Source organism: Vulpes vulpes, chromosome 9 (genome assembly GCF_048418805.1).
Source record: "Vulpes vulpes isolate BD-2025 chromosome 9, VulVul3, whole genome shotgun sequence".
NCBI lineage: Eukaryota > Metazoa > Chordata > Mammalia > Carnivora > Canidae > Vulpes > Vulpes vulpes.
Genome location: NC_132788.1, coordinates 42,796,749 through 42,821,121, shown reverse-complemented (window position 1 = coordinate 42,821,121; position 24,373 = coordinate 42,796,749). Strand labels below are relative to the sequence as shown.

At 44.9% G+C, this 24,373-nt stretch overlaps 1 protein-coding gene across 1 annotated transcript in view; it reads left to right on the top strand.

The window, feature by feature from the left end:
- Nucleotides 1-12,680, top strand: part of KATNAL1 (katanin catalytic subunit A1 like 1) — a 114,547-nt gene extending 101,867 nt beyond the window's left edge. The window contains exon 12 of the mRNA XM_072719916.1: nt 12,245-12,680. The gene's annotated coding sequence lies outside the window, so the exon portion shown is untranslated. The remainder of the gene's footprint in view (nt 1-12,244) is intronic.
- The last annotated feature ends 11,693 nt before the right edge of the window (nt 12,681-24,373 follow it).

Genomic DNA, 24,373 nt, shown 5'->3' with positions numbered 1-24,373 from the left:
AACCAATGCTCCAGCTGGGCCACCACACTGCCTGTCCACATGGGACCTTATCTTCTTGTTCTTCATCCATGCTGGTCTCTTGGCCTCTCATTGGCTTCTGCACTTGTCTATATCCTCAACGTTAGGGCTTATCTTAGCTTTTGCTTATCTTTTGGATCTCTCTAATTTTGACTCTTGACATTCTTTAGACCCATCCATGCTGGTCCCCTAGCTGCTCTCAGGCATCATCCACCCAGGCAATAGCTTCTTTGGCCAGAGCCCCCATTGGGTGCTCCAGCTTCTCATTCCTTCCTCTCATTCATCCTCGTCCATGAATAGTCATCCCCCAAATCCAACTTAGCCTCCCTATAGCCCTGCTAGGATAGGGGTGACCATCCTATATGTCCTGCCCACCTCACTTTATGGTCTTTATGCTGAGGGTGGGCTATCACTGGGGTGAAAAAGTATGCATTCTGGGGCCTAGCTGCTGCCTGGCTGCAAATGCCAACTTTTTCTCTCCTGGCTGTGAGATGTGGGTGCAAGTTCTTGACCTTTCTCAGCCCCAGATACTAAGTACTATGTATTTTGCTCCTTTGCTCAGTTAATCTTTAAAAGCTAAGCCAGCTTTTAAAAACTTGTTTCTGTAATTTTAGGAGTGCCGCTGTTTCATTGTACTTAGCATGCCTGGCCACCCAGCCTGAACAGGAAGGCTCAAATCAAAACCAGGCTCAAGGGAGGGAGAGGGAATTAGGGATGCTGTGATTTTTAGAGTTCTCTTCTCTAAAAAATGTGAACTTAATAGTAACACCCGAAACAGATGCCTCTTGAAGAACAGTCATGGAAGAAATGCCTGCAAAAAGTTGGTACCCTTTTCTGTAGTTCTTAATCCCTTTTGTCAACTGACTCAGGATCTTAGCTCAAAAGCTCTCCTGAACGGGTGTTTCTGTGCCGCAGTCTGGCAGGTCATTGCACGGGGCTCCGGATCTCTCCGGGCCTGGGTTGTCATCACTCTCACGTAACCACAGGTGGCTTCTACACCCTGCCAAGCATGTTTGTGCTCCTTGCAAGGAAGACCATCATTTATTCTGCAATATTTCTGTGCTCCAGGTTAGTTTCTTTTCAGGAGTGGAAAAGGGAAGAAAAGTGCTCCCAGGCTGCAAATCGCCCCTGAGAGCAGACATTCCTGAGTGAGGCCTGAAAGCCCTGCCCCTAGGCCCCACTTGCTGGCTGGCCCACCAGGTCTGCACTCAGCATGACCTCTCAGTGCCCCTTCAGAATTTTGCTGTGCCATACAGGCCTGACATGCTGCATCTGGGGCTGGTGTCTCAGGCTCTGGCCTAGGTCTGTTTCCGGTGATGATGAGAGAGCCTGGCTCTTTGTCCCTAATCGTCCTGGCCTCACAGCTGGGATCTGTGCAGACTCAGTCCCAGAAATAGCACAATCAAGTGAGGGATGCTGTGATAGACAGAGGGAGGAGCCGATGCTTCTTGGGGCCTGGGAGTGGTGGGGGCTGGGATGGCTCAAAGGAGCATGCTTGGGAAGATGATGCCTGAACTAAGTTTTAAAAGGGAGGTAGGGGGACACCTAGATGGCCCAATGGTTGAGCATCTGCCTTTGGCTCAGGGCGTGATCCTGGAGTCCCAGGATTGAGCCCCACATTGGCTCTCTGTATGGAGACTGCTTCTCCCTCTACCTATGTGTCTGCCTCTCTCTCTCTCTCTCTCTCTCTCATGAATAAATAAGTAAAAATCTTAAAAAAATAAAAAATAAAAAGTGGGTAGGTGTTCACCAGTAAGCTGCAGGGTGAGTGGGGGTAGGATGAAGAATTCCAGGTGGAGGAAGCGCCCCGAGTGAAGGTGAAGAAGCAGATGGGATACCTGCTGGGGGAGGTGCAAGTGAGGGAGGAGCTAGCAAAAGGTACCTGGACTCCTGGACTGCCTCTGCACAAAGCCCCAGCCCCAAAGTAAGCTCAGTTTTTTACTGGAAATCTTTCATTCTGGATGGTCAAATAGGCCAAGGATTTTTGTTTGCCTGTATAGGAACATGAAGTCTTCCTCCACAGAAGAAAGTCATCCTTTGGGTCTAGGAGGGAATTCGAAAAGCATACCTTTAGTGTCTGACACATTCACTGCTTGACACTGGCCGGCATTGCTAGGCAGGCAGCCTCTGTGCCAAGAAGGAGACTGAGGGACTGTTCAGGGGAAAGCCTCGCTCTAGAGAATAGGCAGGTGCTTGGAGGGAGGCATAACAAGGCTCTATAATTAAATCATACTGACCCACCTCCAGGATAAGCCAGACTAAAGTAATTTTACTCTCCCTCAAGGCAGGAATTCTAAAGAATCACCCTGGACAGATTCTTCAGTAATATACAATTATCCGTGATAATTAATTAGCTAGACACTGAAATTTAATTAATTAATTAAGCATTTATTAAGTGGTATTTACGTGACAGGCATTGCACATCCCACAGGGGATGTGCAAAGAAAAGCAAAGCATGGTCTCTGCCCTCCAGGAGCTCACTACTGGAGAGAAAGATCAATAAACAAATACTACCAGTACCATGTGATATGAGCCTATGATCACAACCATGGCCATGGAGAAAGATAGGCATCAGCCATACTGGCAAGGGGCCAGAATCCAGGAGAAAAGAGATGATGCTAAGAAAGATTACTATTTAGTTGAGTCTTGAAGGATGAGCAGGAGTTTATTTGGTGGGCAGAGTGGGAAAGAACCTTCTAGGCAGTTCCAATAGCATTTCCAAAGGCATGAAGTTGTGAAAAGCCTTGGTCTCTATGGGGAATGTCCAGGGAAGGCTCATTAATTCACTGCATGTCACACCATTCCCCATCTCCTGAGCCCATGGAAGCCAAGCCAATCAACCACAGCAGTCTCTCCCCAGTTCCCCACTCCGGAGGGTTCCAGGCAGTAATAACAGATCCACAGGACCGGTGCTTGAGAAGTGGCCTCTTTGCCATCCTGGAATTATAATTTTTGTGTTGTTATATTAGAAGGCATTTAGAGAAGAATGGCAGGAGACAAAGTTGGGAAGATAGTTTGGGGCCAGGATATAAAAAGCCTTGTATGTCATTCTGAATTCCTTCTGTTGATGATAGAAAGCCACTAAAAGTTTTTAGGCTGGAGACTAATACAGTCAGACCTGTGAGGCAGGGGTTCCCCACCGGAGTGGTGTAATGCACGGTGTGTAGCTATCAACTGTGAGAAGTGTGGCAAAGAACCAGTTCTTGAAAGTGAGTGTTGAGGGTTGCAAAGGACATCTTTTTTAAAATAGAGGGTAGTTAACACCATCCCCCAAATCTGTGTCACACTGGAGAGGTAGCACAGGGGACCAGAATTTTTTTTAAATATATTTTTAAAGATTTTATTTATTTACCAGAGAGAGAGAGAGAGAGAGAGAGAGAATGAGATAGTGCACAAGCAGGGGGTGCAGCAGCAGAGAGAGAGGGAGAAACAGGCTCTCCAGGACCCCGGGATCATGACCTGAGCTGAAGGCAGTCGTGCTTAGCCGACTGAGCCCCTGGGGAACTGGAATTCCTACTGCCTACTGAGAATTTCCTTGGGCCTTGGAACCACTTCCTGCCCCCTTCCAGAGTGTCAGGCACCAAAAGCTGCTCCATGCTTCCTGTGGAATAACTTCTTGTTCCTGGCTCATGTGACTTTTAATACTCCCTTAGTTCTTCAGAGTTTACTTAATACATCAGCTTAACCCTTGGCCTGTTTATTCCAAAAATTCTGCTTCAGAGGGTGTATGTTGTCAGACTGGTTGCCTTTCTTCTAGGGTAGCTGTACCCCTCAGAGCTGTGGCTTGGCCTGGGAGCTCGTATTTATCTAAAGTGTCAGCTGCCCTCTCTGGTAATATGTGTTAGGGAGAAGCCAAAAGGCAGGCCCTTGGGTCTGCTCCTCCCAGTGAATTTAAGCAGAGAGGAGGGAATGAGTCTCGGGTAGAGAGGAACCACAGAGCCATTGCAGCCTCTGACTCTCCCTGTTTGCTGCCTCCCCATCCCTGACACCCCTCATCACAGCTGTATCTGTGTCCCCTCATGCAGACACAGCCTTGGGAGGAACCCAGGGCCTCCAGGTTGGAGGGCCCTCCCTAGTGCTGGGGTCAGCGCCCCTCCTGCTTTCATCTGTATCTCAGCTCTGCAGAGCTGGGGAGCAGACATTCATGAGACTGGGACTGTTGCTATTTATGTGGTAGTGGGTGAGCTCTGACCGTGCCAAGGCAGTGTGGGAGAATCGGAACAGCTGAGCATCAGACTTCCAGAACCTACCTCCTGCTCCCATCCCACACCCCCCCTAGCAACATGCTGCCGGCCCCATGCCTGGCCTGGCCCATGGTTAGCAGCGACCCTCAGTGCCTCCAGGATTTTCTCACCATTTCTGGTTAATGCTTCAAGTCTCTGCACACTGAGCCTCCCACATCTGCGGGTTCTCCAGACTTGATGTGGGGGAGACATTCATGCTCTCGTCAATGGCCCCAGCTCCCTTCTCCATGAACGACAGGCCTGAACCTTGCAATTTAACATAGTACGTGAAAAGCAGGTGCTCTAAGGCCTAACTACTCTAAAATCAACTATCGCTACACTTAGTTTCACTTATATTTAAGAAAACTTAAAAATAATTTTATTCATGAGAGACAACACAGAGAGAGGCAGAGACACAGGCAAAGGGAGAAGCAGGCTCCCTCCAGGGAGTCAGTGGACCCTGGGATCACGCCCTGAGCCAAAGGCAGACGCTCAACCACTGAGCCACCAAGGTGCCTAAAAACTTAAGAATAACTTAAGGCTTTTCACAACATTACAATTTTTGCAACTTATTCATCATCATCAATTTTTTTCAAAGTTTTAAAATATAAGTGTTTATTCTTTGGTATAGATAATACATTTCTTTTGCTCAAAATTCAAAAAATATGGAAAGGTGTATGCCGCAATAAAAAATTTCTCTCCTTCCCCAGCCACTCAACCACCTGCAGGCAGCGAATGTAACCAACTTCTTGTAGAGTGCACTTGAGACCCCACCACACCTATTGTATCATAGAAACTTTCAAACCCACAGAAAGGTTGGAAGACTACAGTGAACCCATTCACCCAGATTCACATCTTATTTGCAACATTTGCTTTATCTCTGTGTGCGTGGGTGTATGTATGTGTCTCTATACACACACGTACACACAGGCAGACGCTTTTTTCTTCAAACTCTGAAAATAAGTTGCAAACTTTAGGACTCCTTACCCCTAGATGCTTTAGCTGGTGCCTCCTAAGAACAAGCACCTTCTTCTCTACAGCCATAACATCACTATCACATGCAAGAAATTTAACCTTAATACAGTAAAATTACGTAAAATTCCTTCCAACTGGCCTAAGAATGTTCATTGTGACAAAGTTTTGCTCTAGAAGCCAGTCAGAGAGTGCTAATTTCCTCTGGTTGTCACCACTCTTTGACCTAGAGCAGCCCAGATCAGTTGTCTTGCAGAGGGGCCCTCAGTATGGACTTGGCTGATTATTTCCTCGTGATTAGATTCAGGCTAAAGGATTTTGACAAGACCCATAATGTCATCAGTAACCTATGTTTGATTCTATCATAACAGTTCCCTTAGGAACTATCTATATAAGAATGTATAATGCTCCTCTTGAAAATTTATAAAAGAACTGTGTGATGTGTCGAGAACTACCTGAAGGCATGGAATGACGGGGCAAATTTCAACTTTAATTGGCATAATACAATGTTATAGGCCTCTCCTTTTAAGCTTCTGATTTGATGATATTTTAAAAATTGTATGTCACCTTCAGATGAGCATAAGTTCTCCCAGGGTAAATGGCTTATGTTGGCATGGTTCTCTGGTGTGCCAGCAACAGTCTCAGGAAGCCCTCCTGAATCTGCTGTCCAGCTATAATTGGAAAGAGGCGCTCAGTGTTTGTATCGAGGGGCCATTTTGCCACATGCTGTTGGTTCTGGCAAGACTCTTCAGCATCCAGATGAATTGTACAAAAATCCAGTGAACAGGTAAAGTTTCTGGAGTGTATTTGATGACCCACTCATCTTGGTATGTGAAAGCAGGAGGACGTTCATGATAATACATTTTCCAGAAATCCTGTTAGGACTCCCTATTTGTAAGCCTGAGCCTTAGAGATGTGGAGTTTCACCTGTGTGCTTTAGCACGTGGACATACTGAAGAAACTATTTCCTGAGAAAAGTCTCAGTCCTGCTTTCTGGTTCTCTTCTAATGCATCTGGGATGAGATGATCCTTCATCCAAGCAAGGGTAATTTTCAGAGGAAAATTTTTTGCTTCCTTCAGTCATGGCACCAAAACTTCTGGGTCTTCCTTTTGATAAATTAGTCAGAATACTGCATGTCAGGCAACGGACCCGTTGTTATCCTACTTTCTGTACAGACCATGTTGGACGCCCAAGAATAAAATGAGTTTCAAAAAAGAGCCAAAGGGCCTGCTAACCCTCCCTCCTTCAGTGGTTTTTGGAGGTGAAAGTGACTATCCCTGCCCCACATTGGAGTCTGAGTGGGGTGTGGCTTGACAAAGAATATTCAAATTTGTAATATAATTTTATCTTTTTGCAAAATGAAAAATGACCTCATTTTTAACATTAAGACCACAGAATGCGAAGCTTTACACATTCTTTGGGGGATCCAGGTAAAGGAAGGGCAGTGCTCATCTCTTACCCCTCCCCCCCACAAGTGAGGACATCTATCTAAAGGATTATCAGAGATGGTTCTAAACTGTCTAATTAAACTCTGCTCCAAAATGCTGAGCCCAAGCAACACATGGGTAACACTGGAAACTTCTTTCTACTTTGAGCCACATTTGTACCAACTTATTCAGGAATAAAAGGCTCGTGTCACTCACCATCTAAAAAGTTGTATTAGAAAGTGTCAAGAAGGAAGGTGACAGAAGTTTGTAGGAAGGAGCATTAGAGCAACTGCTGAAGCCATACCAAAGAGGGCACTGTGATTGGAAGCCAGTGAGTGCACCCAGCAGACACTGTCAAAACATTTGGACTCACCTCACATTCTTCTCATTTGGTCAGCCTTAATTAAATATCTTACATATGTCAACTCAATCACCAGAAAGCTAATGTAATTCAGGCTGTATTGTATGAGCTCCTCAGAAAATGCCACCAAAGAGCCATAATTCCATTGTATCCTTGACTTCTAAAGATGGTCTGTGTAAGAAACGGTTATATCAAATTGCTATTACATAAAGACTTATATACGATCAGTTCCTTTCAGTTCTTGTGCACTGATGGGCTTCCTTTTACTGGACAATGAAAGCTATGCAGCTTGTGTGTATCTTATTTTACCTTAGTTGTTAGCTAAGTTTTGTGCTTCAGTCTTAAAAGTTTGTGTTGGTTTAGGGTTTTGGACCAAACTGTCTTCCAGTCTCCATTGCTTTATAGTTGGTTTTTTAATATTTGTTTATTTACTTATATTTTAAAAATATTTTATTTCTTTATTTGAGAGAGCAAGTGAGAGTATAGCATGAGCAGGGAGAGGGTAAATGGAGAAGCAGGCTCTCCGCTGTGCAGGGAAGCCCGACATGGGACTTGATCCCAGGACCCTGAGATCATGACCTGAGCTGAAGGCAGATGCTTAACTAACTGAGCTATCCAGGTGCCCCTATAGTTGGTCTTTTAAAACAAGCGAACAAAAAAAACTTTTAAAAGGGATACTTTTCTATTCTTTGACTGTCATTTTGTTTTTTGGAAATAAGTGGCATATCATAATTAACATTTCTCTAGAAATAATATCACACAATGGCTTTTATTATAAACTGTCTTATCAAAAGGGATCCTTTCCTTTTTAAACATTTTATTTTATTTTATTTGGTGGTGGGTGGGGTGGAGCAGAGAGAGGGGGAGATAGACTCTTAAGCAGACTCCACACCCAGTACAGAGCCCAAGAAGGGGCTCCATCTTACAACCTTGAAATCATGACCTGAGCCAAAATCAAGAGTCAGATGTTTAATGGAGTCCCAGGCACCCTTAAAAATTTTATTTTTATTTATTTATTTTAAAGACAAATTTTAAAAAGCAGTTATAGATTTGCAATAAAATTGAGAGAAAGTTATAGAGGTTTCACATATACTTCCTTTCCCCACGCATGTAGGTATTCCGCCATTATCAATATTGCTCCCCAGGATGGTACAGTTTTTACCAAGGACCAACCTACATTGACATGTCAAAATCACCCACAGCTGAGAGTTTACCTTATTGTTCACTCTTTGTGTTGGAAAAATGTGTAGCAACATATGTCCATCATTATAATGTGATATGTCATATATGATATAGTGTGATATATGATATGGAGTATTTTTACTGTCCTAAAAATCCTTTGTGCTTTGCCTGTTTATCTCTCAGTTCCTTCCCCTGCCCCTGGCAACCACTGATCTTTTTCTTACTGTCTCCACAGTTTTGCCTTTTCTAGAATGCCATGTAGTTGAAATTATACAGTGTGTAGCCTTTTTAGATTGGCTTCGTTCACTTAGTAATAGGCATCTAAGATTCCTCTATGTCTTCTCATGGCCTGATAAGCTCATTTCTTTTTAAGGTTGAGTAATATTCCATTGTCTGGGTGTGCCACAGTTTATCCACTCATCTACCAAAGGACCTTGATTGTTTCTGAGTTTTGGCAGTTATGAATAAAACTGCTATGAATAATAACTGTATGTGGGGTTTTTTGTGTGGATGTGAGTTTTCAGTTCCTTTGGGTGAATACCAAGGAGTGTGGTTGCTGGATAGTGTGGTTGCAAGAGTCAGATGCTTAACTGACTGAACCACCTAGGCGCCTCTTAATATTTCATATAAGGCAGGTCTACTGGCAACAAATTCCCCAAATGCTTATTTGTCTGAGAAAATTTGCATTTTCCTTTCACTTTTTAAAAAAGATATTATTTATTCACTCATGAGAGACACACACATAGAGGCAGAGTCACACGCAGAGGGAGAAGCAGGCACCCTGGGGGAAGCTCGATGCGGGACTCCATCCTGGGATTATAGGATCACAACCTGAGCGGAATGCAGATGTTCAATCACTAAGCCACCCAGATGCCCCTCCCCTTTACTTTTGAAGGATAATTTTGCATGGTACAGAATTACAATGGATTTTTTTTTTTCTTTCAACACTTTAAATATTTTACTCTGCTCTCTTGGTTGCCCAGTTTCCTGAGAAGTTGTAGTCACTTCTCTTTTTTTTTTTTTTTTAAGATTTAATTTATTTATTCATGGAAGACACACAGAGAGAGGCAGAGGCACAGGCAGAGGGAGAAGCAGGCTCCATGCAGGGAGCCCGATGTGGGACTCGATCCCTGGTCTCCAGGATCAGGCCCTGGGCCAAAGGCAGCGCTAAACCGCTGAGCCACCCAGGGATCCCCTGTATTCACTTCTTAACCTTGTTCCTCTATAAGTAAGATTAAAAAATATATTTTATTTATTTATTTATTTATTTGAGAGAAAGAGAGAGTGAATGAGGGAGAGGAAGAGTGAATCTGAAGCAGACTCCACACTGAGCACAGAGCCCGATGCGGGGCTAGATCCCACAACAGTGAGATCATGACTTGAACTGAAAACAAGAGTTAGACAACTGACTGAACCTCCCAGACACCTCATAGGTAAGATTGTGTTTTTTTTTTTCCCCCACTGGCTTCTTTGACTTTCTGTACTTTGAAAATGATATAATAGTGAGGTCTGGTGGGGTTTTTTTTGGTTTTGTTTGTATGTTTTTGCATTTATTCTGCTTGATGTTCTCTGAGCTTCCTGGATCTGTTGTTTGGTGTCTGACATTAATTTGGGGAAAGTTAGCAGTCATTATTGTTTCAAATAATTCTTCTGTTTCTTTCTCTCTTCTCATTCTGGTATTCCCAATCCCATCACATGTATGTTCCATCTTTTGGAATTTCCCACACTCCTTGGATATTCTGTTCTATTTTGTTCAGCTTTTGTTCTCTTTGCTTTTCAGTTTTCAAGGATTCTATCGACATAGCCTCCAGCTCAGAGATTCATTCCTCAACCAGTCGGGTCTACTAATAAGCCCATCAAAGGCATTCGTCATTTCTGTACCAGTGTTTTTGATGTCTAGCATTTCCTTTTGGTTCTTTCTTAGGCTTTCTGCCTCTCTACTTACATTGCCTTTCTGTTCCTGCATGATGTCTGTCTACATTATCCAGTAAAACCCTCAGCTGATTAGTCAGAGTTGTTTAAAATTCCTGGTCTGATATTTTCAACATCCCTACTGTGTGTGGTTCGAATGCTTGCTCTGTCTCTTCAAATTGTGTTTTTTGCCTTTTGGTGTGTCTTGTGATTTCTTCTTGATAGCTGAACATGATGTACCTACTGGGTCAGGAGAGCTGCTGTAAATAGGCTTCTGGTGCTGTGGTGGTGAGGGGGTGGGGTGGGGAGTGTTCTGTAGTCCTGTCTTCCTGTCACTGAGTCTCAGTCTCTTCGTGAACCTGAGCCTCTGTGGGAGCCTGAGCCTCTGTGCTGTGAGCTTCACAAGAGTTTCTCAGTTTTGTCTTTCCCCTTGGATAGACCTGAATGGCAAAAGTGGGCTGGAGTTGGGTATTCCCCTTTCTCCATGCTGGTAGGCTCTGATAATAAGCACAGAAGGCTTTGGTTAACTAGTTTCCCCTGAAGGCCAGGCTTTTTAAGAAAAACAGTGCTCTGGGGTATTCAGAATGGTTCCTGACCCTCCTCCCACTTCCTAGAAACCCAAGGGAATTTTTCTTCAACATTTACTGTGGGAACCTAGTCAGTTTACCAGAGGTACTATTGTGGCGGCCTCTGTGACCAGGTTCCCCTGGAGTTTTTATCTCTCAGACTTGTCTGCACGGAGCCTCCAGCAATTACTCAATCGTGGTGCAGGGTCCTGTGGCTGTTGCTGCTCCCAAGCCTCTGCTCTGGTCACCACGGCTGCCTGGCTGTCTCTCCAGTCTCAGGGACAGCGGGTTGCCCTGGGTCCTCCTCTCTCTGTGGATTGAACAAGAGTTGCTGATTTTTCAGTCTGTTCATTTTTTTCCACTCATAGTTAGGATGGTGTGGGGACTTCCACATTCCTTACATTTGGAACAGGAAACCAGAAGCCCTGTCCTCTCCTTCAAACATGAAACTTCAACACATTTTAAAAGATATTGAAATAGCTATTTATGTAGGTTTTATGATCTCTCTCTCTCTCTGTCTCTCTCTCACACATACACATAGAGCCACAGTCTCAAAAACTTGAAAAGATAGGACCCTGCCCTGTGGGCAACATTTTAAAGTGAAACTACTTTAGTCTTGGGACATTGCTTTTAAAAGAACATTGACATTCGTTTTCCTCAAATTCCTTATCTTCCTACCATTCTTAAAAATAAGAACAAAAGCTATAATGATTAGTACTGGTATTAGGTTTTGTGTTCCAGGGACTGTGCGAGGTGCTTCTTCACCTGTGCTAGTGCTAATCCTCATCAACAATCCTGCAGAAAAGGAATCATTTAACCTATTTCATAGATTAAGAAACTGAGGCTTAGATAGTTTGGACACCTTGTCTAAGGTCATACAATTAGTAATTTAATAGCCAGGTAATAATTATAATAATGCCTTTTTAAAAAAAGATTTTATTTATTTATTCATGAGAGACACAGAGAGAGGCAGAGACATAGGCAGAGGGAGAAGCAGGTTCCCTGTGGGGAGCCTGATGCAGGACTCGATCTCGAGACTCCAGGATCATGCTCTGAGCCAAAGGCAGACAGTGAACCACTGAGCCACCTAGGTGCCTCAATAATAATAATGCCTTAAATCACAACGGTCAAACCCTGTCAGTCAGAGTCCTGTCCAGCTATGGTGATTAGTGAAAATGTCTGTTGACTTAGTCAGCACATGACCTTTGCAAACACTGCTAGGTGTGTGGGCTGCATGTGCATGTGTACATACACATGTCTGTGCATGTATGATTATTTTGGACCACACTGTCATTATTTCACGGTTCACCACCCTGTTCTAAAATATGTTTTCCTAACTTGTTTTATTAGAACCTCTAATGAGGTGTCGTGCCCCCTTAGCTATTTCATACCCCGTTTTGTAGTTTCCAACAGTAGGATGCCTGGTTGGGAGGTGGCATTGATGACTTACCAGCAGATTTATAACGATGTGGATTTTTTATTAGGCTAAAAGTTGTTTGTTTTTAGTTTTTGGGTAACCCTGTGTTTACCCACCCTCGAATCAAATAGTCTTTTTCAACTCAAATAAGCTATTTCCTTCTTAGATCCAAGAGCTTTTAAGCTTTGAAGATAAAAGGATAGGCTGTTTCACAGCTCAGAACTTTCCATGATGTGTTGTCGAGACAGGAAGTGAATTTGCAATCCTTGACGTGTCCTGAGGAGTTCATTCAAGACAGAGGCATCCGATTCAAAAGCAGCAACCTTTAATTCTCTGAACTGTGAAGCACACTCTGCTGCTCTGTGGGTCTCAAAGGTGGAAGTGAGGACTTGGTGGAGCTGCTTCGGATACTAACCCCGCCACCTGGGAAAGCCACATGGAGCCCACAGCTGAGAAGTCAGACTGTGCCCAGCATCTATGACATCCTAAAGGGCAAGGACAGCATTAGTTGGAAAATGGGTAAACTGATATTTGTCAATGACAACATTAAAAAATTAAGGGCCTCGTGTAGAAAAACATGATTAAAATACAAATTTAATATATCCATGTTTTATCTTCTCAATGAAAACTGTAAAGTAATAATATACACATTTGTCATGCTCAACAGAGCCTGTAGAGAGGTTAATATGAATCATTAAACATCATCTATTAAGGAATTATGTTTCACAATAGTGAGTAAAGGAAAAACACATTAGCAAACAAAGAATGTTATTCTTCCCCTCAGTTTATTCCCTTGCTCAAACTACACTATTCGTTATAAGAAGAGAAGAAAGACAAAGTTAAAAGCTCTTAAAATTTAGGCTATAATAGAATTGCTGCTTCTTGTGAAATACTGTTTTAAGTCTGTTTATTCCAAAGTCAGGTCAGGATGCCACTTAAAGCCTTCAAGTGATGAAATGCAATGGGTTCGGAGCCTATCCTCCTTCTTAGCTTGAGAAAGTCTCCACCCCCGCCCCAAACCCCTGCCCAAAGGGCCACAGAGGTAGGCTTATACAACATAGTGGAGCTTTTAAACTTTGTTGAACACAATTCACAGTTGAGCCTTTTTTTTTTTTTTTTTTTTACAATGGCCACTGGGGCCCTACCTATGGCTCCACGAGACGCCACCTGGAACCCGAGGGTGTAGGAGGATGGGGGATAACACAAATGTCGTGCTGCCTCAGAGGGAGACCTATGAGAAGGATGCTCGAGAGCCTGTGGGGTCTGGTAACTTCATGCTAGTGACTTCCCAGTTCAACAAGCATCTTCGAGGCACGCAGCATGGCTGGAAAACTAGGTTAAAGGGCTGTGGGGCTACAGTTGGAGGCCCCGGGGCCACATCCTGGCCTCCCTGTTAGTCCTGGCTGTGTGACCACAGCAGGTTACCTAACCTTACTGAGACTTGTTTTGCAAATTTATAAAATAAGAGTAGTGCCTTAGCAGGTGGGGGTGAGGGTTCCACGCATTGGCACACTTGGCACACGCGATGCCTCCTGCACACTCCCCACCTCTCACTCACTGCTACCCTTCCTCCTCCTGCCGGCACCTTTCTTGGTCCGGCAAGCCACTGGGGGGGGGGGGCGTCTAGGCTGCCCAACTCCCTCCTCTTCCCCCGCTAATCACCCCACAGGCTCCTGCCTGCTTGTCTTCACCTGGTGTCATGTCACTTTCTCCCCGGCTCAGAGATGTTCAGTGGCTCCTACCTGACTTCAGGATAAAAATTAAACTTGTTAGTATAACGTCTAAAGCCCCCTGAACGGGCTTCTGTGTCTCCCTGGCGCCCCCATTGCTCTCTTGTCATTTCCCAGCCCACTGCAATTGTTCTCCCCTCCAGCTCTTTCCAGTTTCTCCTGCAGGCAGGAGCTCTCACCTCCTTTTCGTGATTTCCCTTAGGCAAAAGTTCTGTCCTCCAGGGAGGCCTCTGTTGCCTTGAGCACAGCCCCTGTGTACCATGGAGCCACGGGGCCCTCACTTCTTGACTCTTGCCTGTTTTCCTTCTCCATTTTTCCTCCTTGGGCACCTACCACCCCAAGGATGAGAGCCTATGTCTCCTGCCTCCCAGCATCGGTGGCACTAACACAGCAAGCACGTGGGGCTTGGGCAGGGCTGCTGGGGCCCCGGGGATGAGGGTGCTCAAAGACTCAGGATATAGGTTGTGCACGCAGACAGGAACGATGAGCCATGCCCTTTTTGCCTGAACACAAGTCAGAAAGTGGAACAACTCTTTTTTTTTTCTCAAGAAAGGTGCACTTTTTTAAAAAATAAAGATTTTATTTAAATCCTGTTGGTCACTTGAGGGATCAATCTTTTGTCTTTATTCATGAGAGATACACAGAGAGAGGCAGAGACAAAGGCAGAGGGAAAAGCAGGCTCCCTGCGGGGAGCCTGATGTGGAACTTGATCCCAGAACCCTGGGATCAGGACCTGAGCTAAAGGCAGACACTCAACCACTGAACCACCCGGGTGCTCCCAAAGATGCACTTTTTTTTTTTTTTTAATACTGTCTGTACTAAAGGGGAATCCTCACTGGGACTGGAATAAAATGATCAAATTAGCCGTGCAAATAGTGCTACTTTGGGAGTGCCTTATCTTTTTTTTTTTTTTTTTAAAGATTTTATTTATTTATTCATGAGAAAGAGAGAGAGACAGGCAGAGGGAGAAGCAGGCTCTGTGCAGGGAGCCCGACGTGGGACTCAATTGGGGTCTCCAGGATCACACCCCGGGCTGAAGGCAGCGCTAAACCGCTGGGCCACTGGGGCTGCCCGGGAGTGCCTTATCTTAATCTGAGGACATGGATTCAGCAGATGCTCTGGCCCGGCTATTAGGAGGCACCATGTAAGCCATTGGAATCACAGCTCCTGGATTCCAGGCCAGGGGAGAGAGGCAGACAAATAAATGAGTGTTTTACTCCCCAGAGTGGAAGCTGAAATTGCTATAGGAGCATAAGCACAGGGCACTGGGCATCCCCTTGGGATGGATACTTAGCACGGTCAGGACCAGGAGAGGTCCAGGGAAATGTCCTCTGGAGCCTGGGCTGAATGAAGACCAGGTGATGCATTGATGTTTGTGGGAGAGAAGAGGAGGTGGGAAGTCGTAAGGCCATAGTAGGAAGAGCATAGGACCAGGAGGTGAAAGAGAGGGTGGTGTGTTTGGAACAGAGACGATGGGCTCAGGTGAGATAGGGTGGTGATGACAAGGTGTAGGAGAAAGTGAAAGAGATTGGTGGGGTCCAGACTATGGAAGGCTTTTCCACCAAGTTAAGGGGTTTGGACTGTCTCCAGAGGTTTTTAGGGCAGTCAGCCTCTGAGATTGAGTGAAATATAGTGTGGTGACAGTGGAAATCAGATTCTGGACCTCTGTCGCCAGGGTTTGTTGTTTAAATACCCTTTCTGAACGAATTCTGTAAAGTCTGTAATTTTTGTGATGTTTAGCCACTGAACCCTCTGCTCAGTTGGCTCAGGGGTCAGTTAATGGATGCACAGAGATTTCCTTAAATTCCTGCGACCCACAAATCTCCTAGTCCTTGCCAAGAGGCTCTGTGCACTCGGTGGGGCACATCCTCAATACTCAGCTGGAGAGCTGCCACCTGTGCCTTAGCTTTCACTCGCTGGTTGCACACAGCCTCTAGGTCGTCCAGGGGTGAGAGCCTAGGGCCTCCTCAGGTCTTTTCTGAACAGACACATGCATGTGGCCATCCAGACTCCCAGGAGTATGCCAAAACTTTTAAAGCCCCTATGGAGATTCATTCCTCAGCTTTTCCTTTTAAACTTGCTGGTTAGCTTCTTGTTTGCCCCAACTGTTATTCGCGGCCTCAAGCAGCCACAGAGCACCCGCCACAAAGTGAAACAATTGCCTCTAATTTGGGGGTGGGGGTGGTATAAATACCCTGGAGAAAAGGCTTTGTGCGTGGAGTGAGCTCAAGTCAATTCAAATAAAGGTGATCTTGCCAGTGGGGTCTTCCAGGGAACTAGCAGGGTGGCCAGATAATGCAGTTCCCCGGGAATGAGGCTTGAAGGAGCTCCCACCCTATTTTCATCTGTCTGGTGGCTGCCAGGCGACTGGCTTTACTATGTTTGGTTTTCAAGGCAACCATGGAGCTGGAGACGGGCAGATTGGAACAGGGCAAGTTAAAATACCAGAAACCTCACTGTTCTTACCAAGAGTTAGTCACTTAGACTGAATAAAAGCTTTGCAGATTACTGCAGGCCTTTGGTTAATTCCAGAGCTCTGACAAAGTTGGGTTTGACAATTTATTGTCAGTTTTGTTATTTTTTTGGAGGAGGAGATTTTTGGAAGTCCTTATTACCAATCAGATTTCTGTTTTGGAAGATGACTCTGGCCCTAGTGCGTAGAAGGCATTGGGGTTTGGGGAAGATGGTCAGGGGAGAGGAGATGGGAGTTTCATGGTCAGTGAGCCACATGATAGTAGTAGCAGTGGGGGAAACACCCAGAACAGCTCCTATGTTTTCAAGGGGCATGGTTTGCCAGGTTCTGTGCTCCATACTTTACGTATTGTTTTGTACATCACCATATCTATTTTAAAGATGATAAAACTACATTTAGAGAAACACAATACCTTGTCTGAGGTCACATGGCTAAAAGGGGCGGGGTAGAGCAGTTTTTGAATCTTCATTCATTTGACTTTAAAATGGATGCTTTCATACTCATCATCACTACCCGTATTTCTAGAAGTAGGTTCAATAACTAGTTAAAAAAATTCTTCACCTAACAAATATTTATTGATGACCAGCTATGTGCCAGGTACTGTTTTAGGGATTAGGAATATAGTAGTGAAAGTGAATAAGAGAGAGAAAAAAATCCCTGTTCTCATGGAGTTTACATTCTAGTTGGTGGAAACATTCAACAAATAAGATACACAAGCAAACTATATCTTATATTGGCTGGTGATAAATGTTGAAATAAGGCAGAGGAAGGAGAGAGAGAGAAGGGGTCTTCTAGAAAGTAATATTTAAGTAAGGATCTAAGGCTGAGAGAAGCATGTGTGTATCTTTTTTTTTTTTTTTTTAAGATTTATTTATTTATTTGAGAGAGAGAACTGGGGAGGTAGTGTGGGGGAGAGGCAGAGGGAGAGGGAGGGAGAGTCCCAACCAGATCCCGCACTGAGCATGCAGCTCTCAGTCTCAGACCCTGAGATCACGACCTGAGCCAGAACCAAGAGTTGGGCACTCAATTGACTGCTCCAACCCAGGGACCCCAGCATGCACCTATCTTAGTGAAGAGCATCTGGACAGAAGGGATGCTTCTGAGGCAGGAAGGCCCTGAGGCAGGAAGGTATCTGGCTTGTGCAAGGAACAGCAAGGGGCCAGGGTTGTAGGTGGAGCTAAGTGAATGAGGACAGGGAGTACACAGAGACAAGGTGTCTCTCACAGGCCCCTGGAAGGAGTCTGACTCTGAGGAGTGACATCCCTGAAAGGATTCCTCTGGCTTGTGTGTTGAGAATAGAGAGACAAAGCCAGACCCCAGGAGGCCAGGGAGCAAGCTTTGCAGGAATCTAGGAGAGAGGATGTGGTGGCCTGGAGTGAGGAAACAGCACTGGAGGAGGTGAGGAGTGGTCAGCTTCTTTTGAAGCTTACAGGATTTGCTGTGGTCTGGCGGTGGGGAGGGAGGAGAGAAATTTGTCAAGGAGGACTCCATGTTTGGGAGCTGCAGCCACTGGGAGGATGGCATCTCCCTTACTGAGATGGGGAAGAGTGGGAGGAAGAGGTTTGGGGGATTCGAGCAGGTGCTGTGTCTGCAAGTGCTTATTTGAGTCACCTATATCCTTGTGGACCTTCTGGTAGGCCATTTTGTGAAGCAGTCTGTTGTTCAGGGAGGGCATCAGGCCTGGGTGAGCAAGGCAGTATAGAGAAGAGAACCACAAAATGACCATTAATAGCCTAATGGTGAAAGGGGGGTGGCTAGAGGTTGGACACACTCAGAAAGCACAGCCCTTTATATCTCTCCAACCTCATCTCCTACCTTGTCTGCCTAAGCAGAAGCCTCCCCCATTGGCAGTGCTCACATTGATGACCTTGATTTATAAAAGGAAATAAATTAATGAAGTAGTAAGCCTGGGAGGCTGCTCAGTGCCCACAGTGTGACAGCTCTGTGCTCTGGATGTGCTCACTGAAGTTCAGGATACACCGAGAAGGCAGGGAAGTCTGACATTAATTTCAAAAAGATTTCTACACACACACAGGTAAAAACAAGAAACAACAAACTCTGTGAAACTTGACATAAATAAATGTGTGAAATTTCAATAGGCAAGCCTCAGTTTTTGGTAAAATGAATTCAAGTGGAGCAGCCCTTGCTCAGGGACGTAGGACAAATGAGACTTCACTGCAAGCTAGGACAAGATGGGGAGAAGCAGAAAGTGCAGGAGGAACCAGGACAGACTCCTTCAAGTCCTTCCCATCCACGGTCAATGGCCATCCGTCACTCAGCGCTCTCCCCAGGCAGGAAATGCACATGGTTTGCTAGAGACAGTTCATGTTCCACACTTGGGTTAATCTTCCCTTTCTAGGGAGCTTGTCTGTCTGCCGAGGAAAACACACTGCAGGTCAGCATTTCCAGTGTAAATGAAAGCTCTTGGTCCCTGTCGGCTTCGGCCTTCCCGCCTTCCCGCCTTCCCGGGGACTGGCCCACTGTTCTTGCACACAGGAGCCACCTTCCCATCCGGTTGCCCCACACGCTTGGCTCACCCAACCCGCTCTTCTCTGTAGCGTCTTGTTGCTGCAATCTGTGGTTACAATTTTTAAAGACTTAATAAACAGATGTGTTTTTCTATCCCCAAGGAAGGAAATGAAGATTGTCACTTGGCGTTGTTTCCTGCCATCGTGTTTTTGTTGCTGTTGTAGAAATGGAGCAGAAAATTGCCGCTGCTCCTTTATTGCTCAACTGCCCGCGCCACTTCCAGTCCTTGGGAAGAAAATCAATTGTTTCTGCAAATTTTATTCAGACATTTGGGTTATTATTTGCTGAAATCATCCCCATTCTTTCCTCTGAAAATAAAAAGAAGTTCTGTGATGGGAAAAAAAAAAAAGAAAAACACCTACTTGTCCCATCTCAGAGAAAAATCAGCAGCTATGGTAGCCTTCCATCATTCCTCTGCAGCTCACTTTGTCACGGGAGAGGGGGGACCTGGGGGGGGGCGGAGGTGGGGGAGCAGATACAGAGATGATATGTTCACACCGATATGTTGGGCAACTTATTTTTTTAAAAAGGCATGTTTTATTTTATTTTATTTTATTATTTTATTTTTTAAAAGATAGATTTGTTTATTTGTTTATTTATTTATTTATTTATTTATTTATTTATTTATTTATTTAATACAGAGAGAGGCAGAGACATACGCAGAGGAAGAAGCAGGCTCCCTGCGGGGAGCCCAATGAGGACTCACCTAGGGATCATGACCTGGGCCAAAGGTAGATGCTCAATCACTGAGCCACCCAGGTGTCCCTCTCAGGCTACTTTGAGTTTCTTTCTGAAGTGATTTCTTGACTTCTAGAGCTTTAAGTACCAAAAGTAATCTTATACCAATCATTGTGAGGAAGCTTGTAAAGCCCCATTTTGTTGATGAGGCCACTGAGGCCAACAGATTTAAATATCTGGCCTCAGGTCACACTCACACCCAGCCAGTGTGCAGTCTTCACAGCGGTGTCCGCTGCCCCTCCCAGGAAGAATTTCGTATTCTCTGAGTTTGTGCGTTTTGTACAGAAATCACCATTTGATGGGGCACGTGGATGGCTTAGTGGTTGAGTGTCTGCCTGCAGCTCAGGGCATGATTCTGGGGTCCTAGGATCTAGACTCACATCAGGCTCCCCGAAGGGAACCTCTTTCTCCCTCTGCTTATGACTCTGCCTGTTTCTCTGTATCTCTCATGAATAAATTTATAAAATATTAAAAAATAAATCACCTTTCGAATCAAAATATCTCATGCTTCATTTTTGCCAAATATTTTAATGAGCTGTTGTGTCAACCACAGAGGAATACTGTACGGATGCATATGGCCAATGACACTTTGAGAAGCAGGTTTATGCAGCAGGGCCAGGCTCACAGCTTCTTCTAAATGGTTTACTTTTGAAACCTGTGACCTTGACTTGGAGCAGAAATTTTGTCCCCACTTGCAAGTTTTTTTGTTTTTTTGTTTTTTTAAAGATTTTATGTATTCATTCATGAGAGACACAGAGAGAGGCAGACACAGGCCGGTGGAGAAGCAGTCTCCATGTGGGGAACCCAATGTGGGACTGGATCCCAGGACCCTGGGATCACGACCGAAGCCAAAGGCAGAGCTCAACCATTAAGCCACCCAGGTGCCCCTCACTTGCAAGTTTTTGATGGTGCGACAACCAAGCAATTCTCAAATTCGGGCTACAGTAGCAGCATAAATTAACTCCAGCTGATGTCTCAGGTAAAAGAAAGACATTCCACACTGGCAACTGACAATTTCAATTAAATCTTGGTGGTTCTCAGGCTAGTAATGGACACTTTTCTAGGAGAGATGGAGTTGGTTGAATTTTTTTTTTTTACATTCTGCTTTTAAGTGATCCCCACACTTGATGCAGGGCTCAAGCTCACAACCCTGAGATCAAGAGTCACACACTCTACTGACTGAGTCAGCCTGTTGCCCCTGGGTGGAAAGGTTTAAAGTCACTGGCAGACACTGGAGACACTTGCTAAGGTTATAGATTGAGTGATTAGGGATGGATTTTTGACACAGTTCTTTTTTTTTTTTTTTTAAGATTTTATTTATTCATGAGAGACAGAGAGAGAGAGAGAGAGAGAGGCAGAGACATAGGCAGAGGGAGAAGCAGGCTCCATGCAGGGACTCGATCCCAGGTCTCCAGGATCACACCCTGGACTGAAGGCGGCGCTAAACCGCTGGGCCACCCGGGCTGCCCTTGACACAGTTCTTGACTTCATTGCTAGCTTACTTAGTGGGATTGGACAAATCACTGCCCCAGCCTTGCTCTCGGTAGGGGCTTCCCCAGAGCCAGGTGTATGAGAGGACAGGGACAAGCAGAAGGCTGGACAGGGGTCGTTTGGGATCAGGGTGGGGAGATGAATTTTCTGATACAGTCTTTGCTGCTTGCCAAGGACTCCACCGTGAGTTAGACTAGAAATAGTGAGGCTAGGAGTCTGAGAACCCACAGGATCATGAGGGAAGGATTTTATTCAGAGCGGAGAGATTTCAGTATGAGGGGCCATTGTATGAATTTAGGGCTACTGCAATAAAGTCCCACAGGTTGGGAGGCTTACACAGCAGAAATTTATTTACTCACAGTTCTGGAGGCTGCAAAGTCCAAAATCAGGATGTTGGCAGGGTTGAGTTCCTCAGTGGCCTCTCTCTGTGTCCTCATACTGTCATCCCTCTGCGTCATTTCCTCTTCTTACAGGGACACCAGTTATACTGGATTAGAATCTATCCACATGACTTAATTTTATCCTAACTGCCTCTTTCAGGCCTTATCTCCAAATACAGTTACATTCTGTGGAACTGGGGGTTAGGACTTCAATACAGGATTTGGGGGACACACTTCACCCCAATAATGATATTCCAAGGGTCTCCAGGCCACTGTAATTTCACATGTGCTTCACCAGAAAAAGCATTTGAGCATGAATACCAAATAAATCTACTTGATTATTTATAAATCATATTCTGCTGGACTAATAGATTTGCACCTGATAAAGCTTACCCATATGTAGAAATTTGAAAGGATAAACAAGATATAAATAGAAGTTCTATTTTTTGTGTCATTACCCAATGGGTCGTTTGGGCATGCACTGGGGTGCAGGCACCCTGCTTTTGGGGGAGCATGGCCTTTGTGGTTACCCTGTCTCTCTGATTCTTATTTTTCCACGGCTTCCTCAGGGAACCTGTCTGCACTCCAGATTGACACATTCATTCCTTAGATATGAATACCTTCTTTCGGACTATAATCAAGTTTCCCTGCCTCAGGAGCCCTTCTCTCTCTTTAAGGAGACTTTCCCTATATGCTGACCCATCCTGTGTAGATTTATAGCTTACCTCAGCAATCAGATTTCCCTAGCTCTAGGTTCTGGAGGGCACATGTCAGTGTCCTATCAAGCCCACCACTTGCATTTTCCATTTGCCACCTCACAATTTTCTCTTTGATCTACATTTCATTCTTCTTATCCTTAACTTCCATTTCCTCCCCTGAACCATAAAGCCCAAGACAAAATAGATGAGTCTAAAATCTGTTGTCCGGGTAACAGGCATGGTGCTTGGGACCACAGGGGCTTCATGGACTGTGGATATTATAACTTTCTCCATCATCACGTAGTGAAATAGAAACTTCACGACTCACTATTGCTCCAGAGTTTAAAAATTCAAGTCTTGCAATTAAGCATAAAGGTGGATATCATTCTAACATAATTTAAAAATTAATAGTCATCCTTCTAGATAGTTCTTGGGGAGTAAAAACATGTAAAAGCTGTTACGTCTGCCTTCATTAGTGTCCCCAGTGAACTGTCATTGAAAGAAGAGCACAGGCAAGACTGAGGAGTTCTGGGAGAAGTTTGCATGTTGAAGAAGTCAAAAGACTATAGGAATGAGGAAGCCTCCATAGGGCTGTATAGCCACACAGTGCTGTGTGATTGAACCCAGGGGGAGACTGGGGCTATGTCCGAAGCATCCCATCAAAACCTGGTGACCTCATTTTCTAGCATTTTTCCTGGACTTTCCTACCTCTATTGAATAGTGTCTCTGCCGTTCTCTTCTGGTAGAGCTCTCTTCTAATTAAGGTGGGCTGGCAGGGCAGGGGCGGTAATCAGTGATCATGGGCCAACATCTCTCTCTGGTGGTCGGTGTACATTCTGACACAGGTCTCTTGGGGACTGTGTCCGACACAAATGTGGAAGAGGTATGAGAGGGCAGGATAGCCTATGGGGCTTTTTCAGATCATGTCATGCAAGAGCTGTCTCTCGTGGCTCATATTGAGGCATGTTGGGTTTTGTCTGGTTTTAGCCCTGACAACAGTGGGAGACCAATTATAGGATATGAGCTTCTCAACAGCCCTTATCTTGGGCTATGATATAAAGACCACCAATGCACCTAAGGACAAACTCTTTCTGTTGCTTAATTAGAATAGAGAAGGAATGAGTTCTTTTTAAATGAAGAGTATCTCTCCCTGGGCTGACCTTCCCTTCCTGTTTAATTAGGGACTTGGGATTGTAGGTATTCTTGAATATGATCTCAGTAAATCTTGCTCACTGACCAAAGCCTCCTTCTTTAGGTTTCTTTGCCAGTGGACTTCAGCTTCTAGGGCAGTCACCAGTGGGGCTTTGGCATGTTAGGGGCTCCCAGTAAGCCTCATTAAAACTGCACACCTCATCTCTGGAGAGGGCCCTAGGCATTTTGACATCCTGTGTGAAACCTGCCCTCTGGTCTTTGTGAGTCAAGGGAAAATAGCCTCTCTTCTGAGCTCCTTTCAGACTCTTAAAAATCTTTTTTTTTTTTTTTTTTTTTTAGACTCTTAAAAATCTGATCACATTTTTAACCCATCAGGAGTGCTGAGCAAGTGCCTCTGTGCATGCCGCATTGCAGTTTCAGTGATGGGACAAGTGGAAGGTGCTGACTCTGTAATGCTGAGAAATCATGGGCTACCTGCATTCTGAGCACTCGACACTCACCAGCATTATTTACTCTTCACAGGTGTGAGAATGGTATCACTATCTCCATTCTGCAGATCGAAAAGCTGAGAATCAGAGAGACTGAGTTACATAGTTTTTGGTCAAAGAGCCAGGACCTGAACCCAGGCTTGGCTCTGCAGCTCATGCTCTTTCCCTGACCTTTGAACTCAGGAGGATGTATGACCTTTGTGTGCTGATAGGGAGTGGGGGACCAGTCATGCCAGTCATTGTGTGGTCATTGCTGATTGATCCTGAATTGACAATTTCTTGGCTAAACAGAAAACTGTAGTTTTTTTCATACATATCTCTGCCTGAGAGACTTTGTTTTGTTCTTTTCCTCAATTATGATAAAACCTCCATCCATCTAGTCCTGAGTCAGTAAAGCCAGTCAGGTGTGTCTTATGGTGTGACAGATGTGGCCAGCTTGGCCTTCTTGTAATAGATGGCACTTGGGTTTATTTTACTCCAATGAGCTGAGGATTGTAGGGGACCACACAGTTGGGACCAGTTATGGGTTTCACGTTCCATTTTTTCCTACTAAATGCAATGCCAAGTTCTACCCAGATCACACCTGCATGGTTCCAGCTCTCTGCCAAGAGTGGAA